The sequence below is a fragment of the Neophocaena asiaeorientalis genome, unplaced genomic scaffold (assembly GCF_003031525.2).
Source record: "Neophocaena asiaeorientalis asiaeorientalis breed wild unplaced genomic scaffold, Neophocaena_asiaeorientalis_V1.1 scaffold4, whole genome shotgun sequence".
In the NCBI taxonomy this organism is placed as follows: Eukaryota; Metazoa; Chordata; class Mammalia; order Artiodactyla; family Phocoenidae; genus Neophocaena; species Neophocaena asiaeorientalis.
Genome location: NW_020173682.1, coordinates 1,953,096 through 1,969,932, shown reverse-complemented (window position 1 = coordinate 1,969,932; position 16,837 = coordinate 1,953,096). Strand labels below are relative to the sequence as shown.

At 41.2% G+C, this 16,837-nt stretch overlaps 1 protein-coding gene across 1 annotated transcript in view; it reads left to right on the top strand.

The window, feature by feature from the left end:
• The first annotated feature begins 6,280 nt into the window (after positions 1-6,280).
• The window catches only part of TRDMT1 (tRNA aspartic acid methyltransferase 1), a 45,017-nt gene continuing 34,460 nt past the window's right edge, over positions 6,281-16,837 (top strand). The window contains exon 1 of the mRNA XM_024750087.1: positions 6,281-6,452. The gene's annotated coding sequence lies outside the window, so the exon portion shown is untranslated. The remainder of the gene's footprint in view (positions 6,453-16,837) is intronic.

Sequence of the window (16,837 nt, the reverse complement as noted above, 5' to 3'; positions counted from 1 at the left end):
TTATGTGACACTGAGCAAGTCATGTGAAGTTTTCTCCTTTTTATTCTTTGTAATAAAGCAGAATATTAAAAAAGAAAATCTGGGGCTTAAAAAAAAAAAAAAAAAAAAAAAAAAAGAAAATCTGATAGGTCTAAAATAGATTAGTAAGCATTTTAAACATTCATAAAGTTCTTTGAAACTTATAAGCCTATATTATCATGTATTATTGATGTTATCCTATTATTAAAACATACTTTTGCCATCTACTGAAATATAGTCTATTTCAGTCATTCCTATTCTCTGAATGACTAAACATAGAACAAATCCCTTTGGGACTTGTACTGTATTTTAACTTAGCAGTAATTACCTTAAATGGAAATGAAACACTAATAGTCTTGATCTGCAGGAATCAGTTTAACTCTAGAATGCAAGGGTTAATGGCCTCTGGTGCACCCCAAGTGTGAATAGAAAGTTTGGGGGATAAGTTGGGCTTGTGTTGTGTAATATTTATGGAAGTGACTTTGAAAGCTAGTAAAGTCAATTTTAACAATTTTAAATAAATACGAAGTTGATTTTTTTCCCTATACAGTGAATAAATGTAGTAGGTGCAGTATTATGGGACTGTTACGTTTCATTTATTTTTATCACTATTGGATCATATGAGAATGATTCTAAGTTCTGTCATGCATCTAAACCACTACCTAACTAGCAAGGGTAAAATGAAAAATCCTTGTATATGAGTCTTCTCTGGCTTTTACTTTGTCAGTACTGATAATTGTAGCAACTTTTGAAAAAAAGACTATGAAGAATAATAAGGGCTTTAATGGAGTGTGTGTGTGCATGCAGGTGTGCCTGTGTATGTCTTTCCCCTTTTCCTCTTCCTGATACTTCTGGTTTGTGTGATTTGGTTGTGCCTCAGACAGTTCTAGATATTCAGGTAAATTACTAGGGAAAAGGAGCAAAGTAATAACAGCTCTCAAAGGCATTACATTTTCATCTCCTCTATTCATTGAAGGCTGTAATAGAAAACAATGAAGACATCTTGTTGGATAATAGGCAAAGTAGTCTCCCGGTAATATAACTTTTTTGAACACACACTAGGAAAATAATTCTCTCTGTGTAATTGTTAGAAAAGAATGGCTTATACCTTAGATTATAATTTGTAGTTCAGCTGTTAACTGAACAAAGCTCAAACAGAACAAAGTGGAAGGAAATCAGTGTCTATTGTTCTAGGCATATTACTGAGTTTCTCTCTCTCTCTTTATATATATACATATATATATATACACTCACATATACAGATATGTATATATGTACAAATTAATAATCGATTGATACAGACGACTACCTTGCTAGCAAATATTACCCTTCTTTCATAGATAAAGTGAGTATTAGAGTCAGGATTCATATTAACCAATTTATTTATTTTTCTAAAATAAGCTTTGGGACCTCCCTGGTGACTCAGTGGTTAAGAATCCACCTGTCAATGCAGGGGACATGGGTTCGAGCCCTGTCCGGGAAGATCCCACATGCCGCGGAGCAACTAAGCCCGTGTGCCACAACTACTGAGCCCGAGTGCCACAACTACTGAAGCCCTCACGCCTAGAGCCCATGCTCCACAATAAGAGAAGCCACCGCGATGAGAAGCCCGCACACTGCAACGAAGAGTAGCCACCACTCACCGCAACTAGAGAAAGCCGTGCAGCAATGAAGACCCAACACAGCCAAAAATAAAAATCAATAAAAAGAATAAGATTTATTTATGTATAATTGTGCAGTAAAATTAATCAATTCTACTGTATAATTTTGACAAGTGTATACGGCTAAGTAAGCATTATCACAATCAAAACATAAAGCTTGGGGACCTCTCTGGTGGTTCAGTGGTTACAACTTCACCTTCCATTGTAGTGGGTGTGGTTTGATCTCTCGTTGGGGAGCTAAGATCCCACATGCCTCGCGGCCAAAAAACCAAAACATATAACAGAAGCAATATTGTAACAAATTCAATAAAGACTTTTAAAAATGGTCCACATCGGAAAAAAAAAAATAAAGCTCTTTGTATCACCCCAAAAAATCCTCCTATGACCCTTTGCACTCAGTCTCTCCTTTGCGCTGGTCTCAGGAAACTCCTGATCTTTCCATGACATTAGTTTTGTCTTTGTCATATAGCACGTAGTTCTGTGTGTCTGGCTTCTTTCTCTTGCATTATTCATTTAAGAATCATCTATGCTTCAAGTATATCAGTATTCCTTTTTATGGCTGAGTAGTATTCCTTTGTATAGTTATACCATTTGTTTATTCATTTGTTACTTGAGGCACATTCGGTTTGTTTCCAGTTTTAACCAATTATTTTAAGGACCGTGTTCCTTACCCTGTATCAAGCTGCCTTTGCAGGAGTGACTGGGCAGGGAATCTATTATAAATGTTAGTAATTAGTCTTTGAGATTGATCCTCTTTGGTGAAGCAAAATTAACCTTTTTGCCTGACCTTTATAACATGCATTGCTGTATGGGGCTTCACAATTCTCCAAAGTTGCCTTTATTCCTCAGGCCAACCTGTTCTCAGGAAGCACCATATTCTGGTGACTAGGGCTGCTTTTCATCTGGGGTTAGGGGCCTAGCAGGCATGGGACAGCAGAGCCGATGAAGTATCTTTTGTACTAAGTTATGGACTTTCCAGTGAGTTGGAATTCCCTGTTCTCCACCTACCTGTGGGCCTGGGCAAGTTACCTAATCTCTCTGGATCTCTGTGTCTTCATCTCTCAAACTGAGGTTGGATGAAATCAGTCGTTTACAATCCATGTCCCACCAGGTCACTTAGACGCAGCTACGGAGACCAATGGTAGTAGGAGAGGTGCTTCTGGGCTGCTTACCATCTATGCTTCGACAAGAGGACAGCTGTGTGTGTGTGTGTGTGTGTGTGTGTGTGCGCACGCACCCTCACTCTACGTCTCCCTCTCTGCCCTGATTCTATACTTTTATTTTTCTTTTTTAAATTTTTTGCCCGTGCCACGTGGCATGTGGGATCTTACTTCCCTGACCAGAGATCGAACCCCGAACTCCCTTCAGTGGAAGCGCAGAGTCTTAACCACTTGACTGCCAGGGAAGTCCCTGCCCTGATTCTAGATGAGATTTTGTTTGAACAAAATATTCTGCATCTAAAACTAGTTGGAAAAAACACTGGACCAAATAGTCCTTAAGGTTCCTTCCTGCTCTAACTTTCCATGAGCATATGAAAGCAGTTTTAAAGATAGAGAATCTCACTGTTTTTAATTTAATTAAAATGTAATCTTTAAAATTTGCTGCAAAACATTGTTTGATTTGAAATTTCAGAAAGAGCCTCAAAGAGAAAAATCCAGGTCAAAATCTATGACTGAGTCCTTGGAAATGGCAAAGCTATAAGGCACACTGTGTGGTTTCTATGCTTTTCAGCAAAAAAAATCTATCATGGGGCTTCCCTGGTAGCGCAGTGGTTGAGAATCTGCCTGCTAATGCAGGGGGCACGGGTTCGAGCCCTGGTCTGGGAGGATCCCACATGCTGCAGAGCAACTAGGCCCGTGAGCCACAACTACTGAGCCCACGTGCCACAGCTACTGAAGCCTGCACTTCTTGAGTCTGGGCTCTGCAACAAGAGAAGCCACAGCAATGAGAAGCCCGCGCACCTCAACAAAGAGTAGCTCCCGCTCGCCACTACTAGAGAAAGCCCACACAGCAACGAGGACCCAACGCAACCAAAAATAAATAAATAAGTTAAAAAAAAAAAAAAGGATGGCCATCATGGAAACTCAAAGATGGTTGCAATAAGTATTTTAAGCACTTGGCAGGCTATGTTTAATTTTGTTAAATATTAATGATCAGTGACAGGCAGGAGAGGAAGAATAAAACATCATTAGATTTCAACTTATACAATGAGCCCTTAAATAATTCAGAGTTGTATGTCCTGATATATATTTATGGTACTAATATTATGCAATAAATATTAAAAAATTTTGTTTCATGCATTATATACATGATGTTAGCGTGTGTATGATTTCTATAGGCTTAATTGGTTTAAAAGCATATTTGCTTAAAGCAGATTTTTAAAATGTCTTCTTTCAAGATCATTTCAATTTGAGCTGGTAATTAACATGTAGCCCAATCAGGACTCATGTTTTCAAATACTAATTCAGCCTCAGAATCTTAGAGCCACAGGGCCCTCAGCAATCATTTCCCCTTCTTTCTCGTGCTTTCTTTTACAGATGAGGAAACCAGGCTCACCGCCAAGGCACATAACTGGTTACTGGCAACGCCAGGGTTAAGACTCCCTTCTCTGGTATCTTTCTACACACCACCCCTCTTATCTGAAATAAGTGACCAATAAAAAAACATTCAGGGACTTCCCCAGTGGCACAGTGGTTAAGAATCCGCCTGTCTATGCAGGAGACATGGGTTCGAGCCCTGGTCTGGGAAGATCCCACATGCCCGGAGCGACTAAGTCTGTGCCCCACAATTGCTGAGCCCACATGCCACAACTGCTGAAGCCCATGCACCGCGACAAAGAGTAGCCCCCGCTCACCACAACTAGAAAAAGCCGTGCGCAGCAACAAAGACCCAATGCAGCCAAAAGAAACCCCCCAAAACAAAAAACAAAAAAAACATTCAAAGGCCAATACACATTTACTGTTAAAAAATTTCACAGGACACATCAAAATGGATCAGTCAGTTCCATGATGGAGACACAGTAGGCATACTTTTATTTGTTAACAGCATTACATTAGCACATGTGAATGTTTCTATCAGTTATTATTACAAGTGGTACTCCACAATTTCTCCTAACAAAAGTGAACGTGTGTGGGACTTCCCCGGTGGTCCAGTGGTTAAGACTCTGTGCTTCCAGTGCAGGGGGCCTGGGTTTGAACCCTGGTTGGGGAACTAAGGTCCCACATGCCAAGAGGCCAAAAAAAAAAAAAGTGAACGTGTGGTGGTAACCGGAACAATAGAAAAACAGTTCACAATGAGACCATTTCTTCTCCTGGGTATGACCACGTTTTCTTAGTTTGCAATCCAGCTTCTAACAATTTGGTCAGTGGATCATCTTGGAGAAGCAAGGCCCTAGCACTTGGAGGGCCATAATTGTAACCGAGCAGGACACTATGGGGCCTTCCTGGGACAGACCCCCTCCCCCATAGCTTCTGCTTTAGTTCCTCTCTGAAGTACCCAGATAATTTGTGTCTGATGCATACTTCCTGAGTCTTTCAGATGCTAAAACCACTACCAAATGGAAGAAATTAACTACTTGATGATCAAGAGCATTAGCTCCAGACCTTCTGGCACCTAAGGATTGATCACCATCAACCAATCAGAGAACTGTGCACGAGCTGACCACATACCCTGGGACACCCCTCCCTCACCTGGCCCTTACAAAGGCTTTGCTACAATCCTCTGGAGAGTCCTGGGTTTTTGAGCACGAGCTACCTATTCTTGATTCACCCTGCAATAAACCTTTCTCTGCTCCCAACTCAGACGTTTCAGTATCATTTGGCCTCACTGTGCGTCAGGCACATGTACTTGCATTTGGTAACTTAAATAGTTTTATGAACAGCATATCCAATCTTGGGGGTATTTTCCAAGCTAAAACAGAATGAACCTCGCTAACAATTAAGCAGGCGTCCTCTGTGTTAGTTCACACCAGATCTCTGGGGCACGTGTGCTGACTTCTGCACTTGTAACTCTGGCACGTTCTCTGGGCGAGAGGCTGATTTATCTCCATCACTCAAGCTAAGGCCCAACACCAGGCACGCGGTACGTGCTCAAGGCTAATGGAAGAAAGGTTTGGACGCTTTAGGCTTCCAAGGGACAGAAAAGCAGCATGCCTGAAAAATAAGTTTTTCTGGATTCTAACCCGTGTTAATTCACTTTGAGGCAAAGGCAGATTTCGCCCCTCTACTGAGCCCCAGATTTTCTTTATCCCTCCCAAGGCTCCTGAATACACCTTAAAAGGAAGATGGAGCGTAAATCAGGCCAAGGAGTGGCTGCCATTCACTTGGAAGGCCTTGGTGCTTTCTGCCCTTTGTCCACCTGCTAATCTCTGCCAGCCCCGGGCCCCGCGCTGTCCTGTGAAGCCGTGAGCCTGAGCTTTTATTGCACCAGGCTCTGAGAGGTAAGAGGGCACAGGGCGCCTCCTCCCTCGCGCGTTGTTGGCGGTCAGAGCTCGGGCTTCTGGGAGGGGCGGAGCGGCGAGACACTAGGGGCGGAGACTGCAGGGGACAGTGTGTGTGTGTGTGTGTGTGTGTGTGTGTGTGTGTGTGTGTGCGCGCGCGGGGGAGTTGCTCGGTTGTCATAGAAACCGTCGGCTCGGCGCCCCAGCCGCCCCTGCGGGCGGAGACTCCCTCCCTCCAGCCACGAGCCTGGTCCGAAGGGCGGGCGGGGCACCTGCCAGGACCCAGTTTGTGAGTCCAGATCCGCAAGGCTTGGATGTAAAGTCAAACCAAAACGGTACCGCCAAAGGGGGAGGGGTGAGCCCCCTGCCCTGTGCCAATCCCCAATTCGGTATGGCTGTCACCAGCGGCGTGGAAACTAGGTCCTCCACCCTCGAGGAGGTCACAGCGGGGGAGGGGAGGTCACTGGGCTGGGTTCTGCAGGTGAGGGACGAATCTTCAACGGGATAACGACAGTGCCACATAGAAGTTAGTGAACACTCAGCAGAACTGTAGGGGAAGCCTGGAGGAAAATCCCGGTCAGTTCTGATCATTGAAAAGAAACATCTTGTCTTGTTACTTCATGTCTGGGTACATTTAGGCGCCAGAAGCCCTGAGTTCAAACTTAGTTGCAGTGTGACCTTAACATTTTTGAGCCTGTTTCCTGGTTTCACAACGTGAAAAGTAATTCAGAGATGGAGAATTATGAGGATTAAAGAAAAAGTGGGTAAAACCTTTAACATTGCCTGGTACCTTGTAGCCACTCACAATATTATAAAATATTGTCAGGATTTTATGTATCTTTTCCATGTTGAGGTTTTAAAATTTCTTTGGTCCTAAGTTGGAACTGCAAGGTTTATTTTCAGTGACATTCACTCAAAAATATTTATTGAGCTCCTCTTATGTTCCAGGTACTGTGCTAGGCACTGGAGGTATAGAGTGACAAATAGATTTGGAACACACGTTTATTCTTAAATTACTATGACAACCGCAAAACTGAAACTTCCCCGCTTCCTTTTTTTTAGTACCAAAGATAACAAGAGACCAATACCGTAAGACACGGACAGTATGTAATGAGTTGAGCACATACATTTTCTGAGCATATATATTGAATTTTGATTCTAGAAGTGGTTAGTGATTATTAAATTTTTCTTGCCTACCAATTATTTGATGGCTATGTTCAGTTCACATACCAAAATTTCCCAGTAGGAAAACAAAACAAAACTTTATTTGCTCTCTCAGTTAATTTTCTAGGATTGTATAATGTCAGCATTTTCTCCATATCTTGAAACCCCTTAATGAACATGATTTTAATGGTTATGTAGTGCTTTATCACAAGCTATAATTCAGCTACTCCTTAAGTGTTGAATGTTCGATATTTCCCCCCATTTTTTTGCAAGTATAAATGTGCTGCAATTAATTATTCAGCATAAACCTTGATTTTTCTCTTTAGTGTGTTTTCTAGAAGTCAAATTAATTAATAAAAGACTGTGCTAGGTACTAAGTCAAAAATTATGAGAATTTTTAAAGACTTTTGATAACGTAGCAAATTGCTTCCCAGAGGTTTCTGAGTGCCTCCTCAAACTACATATTCCTCAGGGTTTGTATTATCCATTTTTAACCTTTGTGAATTTGATAGGGGAAATTGTATAATTTTAATCTGCATCTTTTGGGGGGTTAATTAGTTAGATATTTTCCCTCGTACTAGCCAATGCAACCTGAATTTGTACACATATTTCTATTACTACTGCTACCATCTCGAATCTAAGCTATATCATCTTTCACTTAAATTACTAAAACTAGTTTCCCAGCTGCTTCCCTGCTTCCTTCCCAACTGCTTCCACTCTGCTTTCCTACTCCATCCTTTCTCCACATAGCAACAAAGTGATCTCTTACCCAGTAAACTGGATCGTGTCACTCTGCTTCAGTGGTTTCCCTCTGAGGTTAGAATCACAGCCCCCTCTTCTTAGTAGGCCTGTGAGATCTGGCTTCTGTCCACCTCTTCAACCTTATCTCTCCCCTGCTTCTCTTTTCCAGGCTTGCAGGTCTCCTTTCTCTGTGTTTCTCAAACTCTCAAAGTTCCTGTTACGTTCTGGCCTTTGCTTTTGCTGTTGTCTCCCCCCAGAGTGCTTTAACTGTAGACTTTTCCACTGCAGCTGCATTCCATCTTCCATGGCTTCGTTGAGAGGAGCCTGCCTTGACTGACCCTGTGATCCAGAGTAGCCTTCCTGCTGCCTCTCTACCTGGGCTCTCTCTCATCTTTTGGTTTGAGGTCGACGTACGTATTAGGGATATTGCGTCTTAATCACCCTGCACGCTTCTCTTCCAATGTTCATTTATTTTATTATTATTATTTTTGGGTTACGCGGGCCTCTCACTGTTGTGGCCTCTCCCGTCGCGGAGCACAGGCTCCGGACGCGCAGGCCCAGCGGCCGTGTCTCACGTGCCCAGCCGCTCCGTGGCATGTGGGGTCCTCCCGGACCGGGGCACGAACCCGCGTCCCCTGCATCGGCAGGCGGACTCTCAACCACTGCGCCACCAGGGAAGCCCCAATGTTCATTTATTTGATGTGCCAAAGTTTAAAATTTTTCTGTAATAAAATGCATTGCTGTTTTCCATGGGGTTTTTTATATAATAATACAAACTAATAACGATGCCGATTAACTGCAACAATTATGTCAGGCCCTGTTTTAAGTATGTAATAAGCTAGTTAATGGTAGAGGCAGTATTATAACTTAGATCTCTCTTTTTTTTTTTAATTAAAAAAAGTTTTTAAATTTTTTGCCCACGTGGCATGTGGGATCTTAGTTGAAACCAGAGTCTTAACCACTGGACCACCAGGGAAGTCCCTGTAACCTAGGTCTCTTAATCCGACCTCTTAACCATGCTATCTACGTTGCCATTTTTCTAGTTAGATCCACTAATTGAATCTATATCTTAAATAATAAGAAGCAGCCAACAGGAATAATACTGAATTTAAACTTTGGCAAATTCCCAGATAAGGTTTATGACTGAATTTTTTCTGCAGTAAAATATGCATAACAAAATGTGCCATTTTAACCATTTTTAAGTGTATTTGGTAGCCTAAGTACTACATTCACAGTGTTGTACAATCATCACTATTGTCTGTTTCCAGAACTTTTTCATCATCCCCAAAACAGGAACTCTATTCTCTAAATAACAACTCCCCATCTCCTCTCCCCCAGCCCCCGGTAACCACTATTCTGCTTTGTCTCTACCAATTTGTCTTTACTGGGTACCTTATATAACTGCAATATACAATATTTGTCCTTTTGTGTCTGGCTTATTTCACTTAGTGTGATGTTTTCAAGGTTCATGCATGTTGTAGTATGTATCAGTACTTCATTCCTTTTTATGGTTGAATAATTTTCCATTATATGCATATACCATATTTTGCTTATCCATTCATCTGTTGATGGACCCGTGGGTTGTTTCCACCCGTTGGCTATTGTGAATAATACTGCTGTGAACATTGGTTTATATGTGTGTATCTGAGTCCCTGTTTTTAGTTCTTTTGAATATATACCGAGGAGTAGAATTGCTGGATCATATGGTAGCTCTGTGTTTAACTTTTTGAAGAACCACTAAATTGTCTTCTTTAGTGGCTGCACAATTTTATATTCCCAAGGGCAATGCATGAAGTTTCCAATTTCTTTATTTCCACATTCTTGACTTGTTATTCCCTTTTTCTATTTTTTTTGATAATAGTCATCCTAATGGGTGTGAAAAAATATCCCATTGTGCTTTGATTTCCATTTTCCCTAATAACTAAGGAAGTTGAACATGTTTTCATGTGCTCATTCGCCATTTGTGTATCTTCTTTGGAGAAATGTCTAAGTCCTCTGCTCATCTTGGAATTGGGTCTTTTTTGTTGTTCTGTTGTGTGAGTTCTGTATATAGTCTGGATGTTGATCTTTTATGAGGTATATGATTTATAAATATTTCCTCTCACATAACTGAATTCTAGTAGTTATCAAAGGTATATTTAATTTCTTTGGCAGCATGACAGATTTGCTTCAAACCCAATGGACCTTTTAATACATCAGTAAACATTTTTCATCCTTAGCTGTATATGCAGTATGCTACTGTATTGTTGCAGTAACTACATAGATGCTTCTGTATCTTCTAAGTTTCTTTTAACTTTATTTGATATCTGCATGTCCATGTGTTGACTTAGTCCTCGTTCTGTGGAATTTTTCTTTGTTCCTGCACCACCTCTAGCACAGAAGCACACTTGGGACACGTTTCTCTGTAGCAGACTATTGAGTTTATTGTTGAATTGGTATTCACTCTACCGTCACGTTGGTAAAAGCATAGTTTGCTTAGTCCAAATTTTTGTATGATACAAAATTCGTAGTTGCAAACCACAGAATCCACTCTCTAGCTAACATCAGCAGAAAAAAAATTTTTAAAGGGCATTTGGAAGCCCACAGAATTTACAGGACACCCAACAAACAGGTTAAGAGAATGGGGGCACCACTCGAACCACATTCCGGGCACCGGCCCCACGAGTCCTCATACTGACATCACAGCTTCCTCCAGTAATGCTGGGGACTGGAGGTGAGAAGTACTGTCACACTTTTGCCCTGAAAGGGGCATCTTTACCACCTGTCTTACCAAAAAAGATGAGTTTTCTCATTTGCTTTCTTACATTGCTATTTCTGAATTGAAGTTATGTGAGAATGCAGTTGGTTGGTGGCCATTAGATCCCATTGCCAGACTAAGAAAGCTGGGAGAGTGAGTTCTGACTTCAGTTTTGGGAAGAAGGGACTCGTAAAGTGGCAAAATTTTGAACAACAGGAAACGTAGGCAAAGATTCTAGATGGCCACAAGCATAGTAAATGTCATTGCATTCTTTAATACATATTTGCCCCTGTACAGGGACCACTTATTACCACTTTGATATTATTTATGCCTGCATAGCCTGTAGAGTTTTGGCTAGAGAATCTTCCAAGTGAAAACATTTTTCAGAAAGTAGTGGAAGTAGTAGTTTCATGAGTTAAATAGCAGTGGAACCTGCAAGGACACCTGCAGATATGAATGGTTAGCAAATAAGAATCTGCTTTTCTCATAAAATATAATGTCAGAGAAAGAGTAAAATGTGGTTTAAGGTGGTGAAAAAAGGAAAGCTCTAGCTGATTACTATTATATATCTAGTCAACTATTGGGACAGCCTTAAAAGCAAAATGTCTTGCCCTCCCAAATAATTGTGAAAGGTCTTTCAAGGTGTTGGTTTTGAGTTTTAGCCACATAACACTTATTCATATTTAGTAAGAGTTACCCAGCCTTAATATTTTCTGTTAAAAGGATAGGCCTGTCATACTTATTCATTTTCTGAATCTCTTTTGTCTTTATTTCTCAATGACTTATATTCCAGCTTGGGATTCTACCAAACTACTTTGTGATTTGGTGTGCTTATAACTGAATGGGATAAGTACATTATGATGAAATGTAGAGCTGAATGTCACCAGGGGTAGTTTTGAAACACCAGTTGTAAGGGGCTGAAATTTGAACTGCTTAACTTTTTTTCTTTTATATTTATCCTTTGAGGTTGTAAAAATGTCCTCTTTATGCCTATTTTCCCAGTTATTCTTGTATGACTTACTGTCAGATTTAAAGTAAAGCAAGGCAAAAATGTGTCCCGTTTAAAAATGTGTATCATTTGTTGTTTGGTATCTGTGGGAGTTACTAGATTGTTTTTTCTCTGAACTTGAAATACAAGGAAGAAATATGTAGAATGAATTTTTTTGTATTCAAAGAGGAGCATCCCAACTTTCCATTGGATGACAGAGTTACCTTTCTTTTATGTGATGAAAAATGAATGCATACTTCACTGCAGAGTATTTATTACAGTAAGTCCCCAACCTGCAAACCTTCAAAGGTGCAAGCTTGCATTCACATGTCCAATCAGGTAAGTTAGTTCACGTCTCTGGCGTACACTGTCACGTGCGTGCATCCTCTACAAGTGGCTGTGCGTTTGTGTGCTTTACTGTACAGGACTGTATAGAGTACAGTAGTACGGTATCTTTATTTCGGGCCCAGGATGTCTGGAAGCAAGTGTGGAAGCAAGCGTAAAAGCAGCGGCGTTGTAGCTGGTACTGCTAAGAAGCGCCGAGCAATAACAATGGAAACTGTACTGTAAGATTAAAAATGTTTTCTTTATTTTTTGTGTTTGTTTGTTATGTATTATTTGTGTGAAAAGTATTATAAACCTATTACAGTATGGTACCATATGGCCGATTGTGTTAGGTGGGTACGTAGGCTAACTTTGCTGGACTTATTAACAAATTAGACTTACAAATGTGCTCTCGGAATGGAACTCGTTCGTATGTAGCGGACTTACGGTACTATATTCCACACACCAAATTACTTCTCCCATGTTAATGAATGGATGACCAGTTTACTCTGTGTTAGGACGTATCTATTGGGTTTTTTAGGGAGCTCAATAAATAGTACCCCTCTTCTTAATTCTGAACAAAAACAGAAACAAAACAGAAGAATAAGGCAAATAGGAAATCAAAATCTATATGATTTTTATTACGAATAAAGGCTGAGTTGGAGCATGTAGCTTAGTGAGAAGAGGCCAAGTGGGTCAGCTCATGTTCAACCAGAGAAATCGGCAGCTTACCTTCCGGGCACGGCTGGAGAAGTAAGCAGAATGTGTGTTCCCTGTGGGTAGTGCATTCCCAAGAGGAGGGGGGTTCTGAGCAGCCCTGGCCAGTTTATTCTTCCCAAATTAGCCAGTTAGAGAAGTCAACTGAGAAGTCCACTGAAGAGAGCAAAAGGATAGGATAGGGGAGGAGTTTAGAGTGAATAGAAACCACTAACTTGGAGGACACAGCAGTAAATGCCTCCCATTTTACATTAACTTTGCCGACTGCTTTCAGGAATCCTTCAGGCATTATAGTTTTTTAAAATTTTGCAAATCATTCTTTTTAATATTTGGTACATAAACCCTTTCTGGCAGTCATTTGGTAGTGTCCAATCATTTGAAATTGGATAGCTTGTTTTTACAGCAGCTTGGTCTTAAGTCACTGTTATTTGTCTCCATGGGAGAGTAACAGTGGACAGTGTTTATGTAGGAGCGGCTCAAGGAGAGGCCTCTCATTAGGAGCGCAGTTCTGTTGTCAGAAGGGCTTCCTAGCTGTGTGGCCCTGGGGAAGAATGAAGCTTTCAGTGCCTCAGTGTCCTCTTCTATAAGAGGATAATAATAACACCTACCTCGAAGGGGATTATGCATGAAAAAAAATAAAGCAGTAAATAGAGCTTGGAACACAGGAAGTGCTCAGTCAATGTGGGCCACTATTCTCAGAAGTCATAACGTTATAGAAAGTTATTACATGTTGTTAAAAATGGCCTTTAGAAGAAGCTGATTATGAAATGTTTGAAGTTGTCAGAGAGCTTTCAGACTAGATTTGAATTATACAGGCATAAGTCGGTGAAGGAAAGAATCATTTACAGCTACTATAGATGATACGGAATGAAAATGAAGAGTAAAAGAGAAGGGCATTGAAGAGAGTGGAATATTCCGTTTTGCCCTGTTGACTCCCTAGGAGGCTTACCTTCTCTACTAGAGAACAGATTTCCTAGCCTGGATCCACTTCATGTTCGTTTTCGTGGCACCTGTCCCAGTGTTTTCTGAAATACTCCGTGTGTTTCTTTGAGCGATAAAATTAATGCCATTATTTAGGAATAAGACAGGTCTGCCACATACTAGCGGTCTAAATATTGGAAAATTATTCAACTTTCTGGGCCCAGGTACCCTGTATGTGAGATGGATATAATACCTCCTCACAGGGTATTATGAATGTAAAATGAAACAGTTGATGAATGAAAAATAACGTGGGTACTCAGTAAATCTTAGTTCCTTTTCTTATTCCCACATTAATTGTAACTAGCTTTTTTCTCGTAGTTGTGTTGGATTCCCTTATTGATAAAGTTGGGATAACAATACTAACTTTATAGGCTTGTTAGGATTTAATGAAACAATGTATGCATAGAGCTAGTATGGTTCCTGGTACATAATATATAAATAGTACTGATGATGTTACTTAGGAAGTTGAACATTTTCATATGCTTGTTATTTGTATTAATTTTGTGGCTTGTGTATGTTTCCATTGGTATATTCTTTTTTATAATTGGCGTTTGTGGTTCAATTTTGTTATGATATTTTTACCAAGCAGGATTTTGAAAGATGATTGGGAGTTTTCCAGAGAATAAAAAAGGGAAAATATGTACCAGACAAAAGGAGAATTCTGTACAGACACACAGGCATGAAATAGCATTGTCTATGTGGATGCATACAAGTATTAAGATATTATTGCAATATAAATGCTCCAAGACAGTAGAAGGTGTTTACAAGTTACCAAATCATGAAATGCCATGTATAACCTGATAAGGTGCTTGGATTTTTATCTTCTAAGTCTGATTAGTGAAGGAAGGTTAATGAACCTGTTGGGGTTATGTTCTAGAAATTTTGCCCTATGACCACAGGAGGGGTGAGGCGATTAGAGGCAAGGTGGTCAGTTAGGAGGTGATTGTTGAGAGATGATGAGTGTAGGCAGAGCCAATAAATGGAGAAGACTTTTACTCACAAGATATACAATATCTGAAAGGCAGCAAAACCTGGTAGTTATTGGGATGTTAGGTACCCAGATTTCTGACTTGGATGATTTAACAGATGGTACAGTCAAGGTTGGGGAGAAATAATAGGTTCCATTTCAGAGTTACATAGTTTGAGTTTTCCTTGGGACTCATGGAAATTGTGCATTTTGGGCTGAGGGAGAGAGGACTGGAGACGGGGATTTATTTCTCTGTATATGCGAGTGTACAGAGAAGAGGACCAACAAGATGGAACACCGAGGGTGCTGTTTTTTTGTGGCTTGGCAGATAAATACAGGAAGTTCCCTACATACGAACGAGTTCGGTTCCTAGAGCATGTTCGTTAAGTCCAACAAAGGTAGCCTAGGTACCGAACTAACACAGTCGGCTATATAGTACTATAATAGGTTTATAATACTTTTCACACAAATAATACATAAAGAACAAACGCAAAAGATAAAGAAAACATTTTTAATCTTACAGTACAGTTTCCATTGTTATCGCTTGGCGCTTCCTAGCAGTATCAGCTACATCACCTCTACTTTTACGCTTGCTTCCGGACATCCTGGGCTTGAAATAAAGATACTGTACTACTGTACTCTATACAGTACTGTAAAGTACACAAAAGCACAGCCACTTGTAGAGGACGCACGCGCGTGACAGTGTACGCCGGACATGTGAACTAACTTATGTGATCGGACATGGGAACGCACATTCACATGTTTGAAGGTTCGCAACTTGAGGATTTGTATGTAGGGGACTTACTGTAATAGTCAAGGAGAGAAACAGAGCAGGAAAACTAGAGAGCAAGAAGTAGAACCAAGAGAACATTGTGCCATGAAAATAGAGAGAGGAGGGGATCTAAGGACTGATCGGATAATACCAGCCAAGCGAAATAAGGATTAAAATGAGTTCTTGGATTAGTTGCCACTTCCTGGCTGATATCCTATGCACCAGTCTTCTGAGGAATTAATCGGTGTGCCTTGATGGTTAAGTAAGTTCAGAAAACTTCTCATGACTTTGGCCCTTGAATCATTCTCAGGACGCATTAATGTATCCCAGATGTTGAGAAGCCCTGCAAAAAAGACGCTGTTTGGCTTAAAACAGCACTTCCTCACACATATGAGCGGGGTGTGCTTTTTTTTTTTTTAGCGAAAAAGGGGAGCACCGTTAGCACCCTGTGTAATGGCGTTCCTCAGCTGTCTTGGGAAATGCCTGATGGGCAACAAGAGGGCCCCGATGCGGGGAGATGCCGGTGAATGAGAAGGGCTAGGGCTGTCTGATTATATCGACAGCTTTGACTAAGTCTAAAGTAAGCCTCTCTGTAGTTTTTCTACGTGGCGGGATGTATTAGTGTTCCCGTTATCCCCGTTTTGTTCTAAAGATGGCGAAACTGAGCTCCTGTTCTCCTTACTCCTCCCAAACGTGCCGCCCTTGCGGCCTTCCTCATCCCAGTGACAGGCATCCCCCTTCTTCCAGGGGCCCAGCCCTAGGTCTTGGAGTCATCTCTGTGTCTTCTCTTTCACTCACATCAGCAAATTCCATAGGCTCTACGTTCAAGCCGTATTTATAATTCCGTCCTTCCTCTCCGTCTTCGCCTGTACCGCCCCATCTCTGTCCTGTTTCATCAGTCTCCTGGGCCCTGAGCTGCGTGTTCCGTGTCGCCCCCGAATCTCCCGCTCTTGCTTCCTCCGGAAACACTGCCGGGGGGTCGGGGCTTGGCTCTCATCCTCAGGTTGCTGTTTCTCGGCAGTGTCTGCACTCCGATGAAGCACCAGGCTGTGGACCTGGGATCTAGGTGCTCCAGCAGCTGTCTGGAGGGGTTGGATACCATGACTCTAAGTGGAGAGGAAGGGAGAGTCATACGTGTGAAACAGTAGGGGGGAAAAATACACACACACATACACACACACACACACACACACACACACGCAATGCCACTACCCCTCTTCCCTGCTTTGTTTTTCTCCGTAGCATCCTTTACCATCTGCCACATGCTAGTTTGTTTATTGTTTGTTTATAGTCTTTCTCCCCACTGAGAATACGATATATATATTTTTT